Source organism: Arachis hypogaea, chromosome 1 (genome assembly GCF_003086295.3).
Source record: "Arachis hypogaea cultivar Tifrunner chromosome 1, arahy.Tifrunner.gnm2.J5K5, whole genome shotgun sequence".
NCBI lineage: Eukaryota > Viridiplantae > Streptophyta > Magnoliopsida > Fabales > Fabaceae > Arachis > Arachis hypogaea.
In genome coordinates, this window is record NC_092036.1 from 28,231,087 (window position 1) to 28,234,431 (window position 3,345).

At 36.8% G+C, this 3,345-nt stretch overlaps 1 non-coding gene across 1 annotated transcript; it reads left to right on the forward strand.

The window, feature by feature from the left end:
* On the forward strand, positions 1 to 104 carry LOC112712559 (small nucleolar RNA R71). The gene has a single exon (XR_003157825.1). It is a non-coding gene; the product is annotated as a small nucleolar RNA R71 (small nucleolar RNA).
* The last annotated feature ends 3,241 nt before the right edge of the window (positions 105 to 3,345 follow it).

A 3,345-nucleotide genomic window follows, 5' to 3' on the forward strand; every position in this document is an offset into this window, starting at 1 on the left:
ATGTCAGAAGGACATCTTTTGGTCATCTGTTTGTATCTTTCCCAAGCTTCATAGAGGGATTCACCATCTTTTTGTTTGAAGGTCTGAACATCCACTCTAAGCTTACTCAGCTTTTGAGGAGGAAAGAACTTAGCCAAGAAGGCCGTGACCAGCTTATCCCAAGAGTCCAGGCTATCTTTAGGTTGTGAATCCAACCATGTTCTAGCTCTGTCTCTTACAGCAAAGGGGAAAAGCATGAGCCTGTAGACTTCAGGATCTACTCCATTTGTCTTAACAGTCTCACAGATCTGCAAGAACTCAGTTAAAAACTGATAAGGATCTTCAGATGGAAGTCCATGAAACTTGCAGTTCTGTTGCATTAGAGCAACTAATTGAGGTTTCAGCTCAAAATTGTTTGCTCCAATGGCCGGAATGGAGATGCTTCTTCCATCAAATTTGGAAGTTGGTTTAGTGAAATCACCAAGCATCCTCCTTGCATTATTGTTGTTGGGTTCGGCTGCCATCTCCTTTTCTTGTTCAAAAATTTCAGAAAGGTTGTCTCTGGATTATTGTAATTTAGCTTCTCTTAATTTCCTCTTCAGAGTCCTTTCACGTTCAGGATCAACTTCAACAAGAATGCCCTTTTCCTTGTTCCTGCTCATATAGGGAAGAAGAGAACAAGAAAAGAAAGAGGAATCCTCTATGTCACAGTATAGATATTCCTTTATGTTAGTAGAAGAAGAAAGGGAATAGGAGTGAGGAAGAATGAATAGGTAGGGGCAGTGATTTGAGATGAAGAGAGATGAAGAGAAGTGTTAGTAAATAAATAAATAAATAGAAGAAGGGGAGAGGGAAGAAATTTCGAAAATAAATTTGAAAAGAGGTTAAATGAATTTCGAAAATAAAAGATAAGATAGAATTAAAATTAAAACAATTAATTAATTAAAAAGAATTTTTGAAAAAGGGATGAGATATTTTCGAAAATTAGAGAGGAAAAACTAGTTAGGTGGTTTTGAAAAAAATAAGAAACAAACAAAAAGTCAAATAGTTAGTTGAAAAAGATATTAAAGTCAAATTTGAAAAGATAAGAAGATAAGAAGTTAGATAAGATTTTTAAAATTGAAAATTTGACTTGACTTGTAAGAAACAACTAATTTTTAAAATTTTTTGACCAAATCAACCCAAAATTTCAAAAATTTGGAGAGAAATAAGGAAAAGATATTTTTTTATTTTTGAATTTTTGATGAGGAGAGAGAAAAACACAAAAATGACTCACAACATGAAAATTATGAATCAAAACTCATGATGCATGCAAGAACAATATGAATGTCAAGATGAACACCAAGAACCCTTTGAAGATCATGATGAACATCAAGAACATAATTTTGAAAAATTTTTGATGGAAAGAAAACATGCAAGACACCAAACTTAGAAATCTTTAATACATGGACTCTAACAAACGAAAAATGCATATGGAAAACAACAAACATCACAAATCAAGAAAACATCAAGATCAAATAAGAAGACTTGTCAAGAACAACTTGAAGATCATGAAGAACACCATGAATGCATGAAATTTCGAAAAATGCAAGAAAAAATTTTTAAAGCATGCAATTGACACCAAACTTAAAAATTGACTCAAGACTCAAACAAGAAACACAAAATAATTTTTTTTTATTTTTTTGTATTTTCTTTAATTTTTTTCGAAAATGTTCTTTAGAAAAATGAAAATAATAAAAAAATATTTTTGAAAGATTTTTGAAAACTTTTTTGAAAAGAAAATTACCTAATCTGAGCAACACGATGAACCGTCAGTTGTCCATACTCGAACAATCCACGGCAACGGCGCCAAAAACTTGATGGACGAAATTGTGATTCATACTCTTTATTGTTGTATGGAATTAATTCCCCGATAATGGCTCAAAAAACTTGGTGCTCAATATCATGGTGTCTAAAATTTAATTGACAACTTCGCACAACTAACCAGCAAGTGCACTGGGTCGTCCAAGTAATACCTTACGTGAGTAAGGGTCGATCCCACGGAGATTGTTGGTATGAAGCAAGCTATGGTCACCTTGTAAATTTCAGTCAGGCGGATAATAATTGGTTATGGGAAATATAAAGAGATACTTCCTTAAATAATAAAGGATAGAAATACATATGTAAATTAATGGTGGGAATTTCAGATAAGCGTATGGAGATGCTTGTCCCTGTTGAATCTCTGCTTTCCTACTGCTTTCATCCAATCATTCTTACTCCTTTCCATGGCAAGCTGTATGTAGGGCATCACCGTTGTCAATGGCTACATCCCATCCTCTCAGTGAAAATGGTCCAAATGCTCTGTCACAGCACGGCTAATCATCTGTCGGTTCTCAATCAGGCTGGAATAGAATCCCATGATTCTTTTGCGTCTGTCACTAACGCCCAGCCTTCAGGAGTTTGAAGCTCGTCATAGTCATTCAATCCCGGAATCCTACTCGGAATACCACAGCCAAGGTTAGACTTTTCGAATTCCCATGAATGCCGCCATCAATTCTAGCTTATACCATGAAGATTCTGATTAAGGAATCCAAGAGATATGCGCCCGGTCTAAGGTAGAATGGAAGTGGTTGTCAGTCACGCGCGTTCATAGGTGAGAATGATGATGAGTGTCACAGATCATCACATTCATCAAGTTGAAGTGCAACGAATATCTTAGAACAGGAATAAATCGCATTGAATAGAAAATAGTAGTAATTGCATTAAAACTTGAGGTACAACAGAGCTCCACACCCTTAATCTATGGTGTGTAGAAACTTCACCGTTGAAAATACATAAGTGAAAGAGGTTCAGGCATGGCCGAATGGCCAGCCCCCATGAAGGTCTAAGGACTAGGCACCCAGAGATGTCTAATACAATAGTAGACTATCCTATTTATACTAGACTAGCTACTAGGGTTTACAAGAGTAAGTAATTGATGCATAAATCCACTTCCGGGGCCCACTTGGTGTATGTTTGGGCTGAGCTTGATTTATCCACGAGCTGAGGCTTCTCTTGGAAGTGAACGCCAAGTTGTAACGTGTTTTGGGCGGTCAACTCCGGTTCGTGACGTGTTTCTGGCGTTTGACTCCAGACAGCAACATGTAACTGGCATTGAGCGCCAGTTTACGTTGTCAATTCTCGAATAAAGTATGGGCTATTATATATTGATGGAAAGCTCTGGATGTCTACTTTCTAACGCCGTTGAGAGCGCGCAATTTGGAGTTCTGTAGCTCTAGAAAATCTATTTCGAGTGAAGGGAGGTTAGATTCCAACAGCATCAGCAGTCCTTTGTCAGCCTCCTATCAGAGTTTTGCTCAGGTCCCTCAATTTCAGCCAGAAAATACC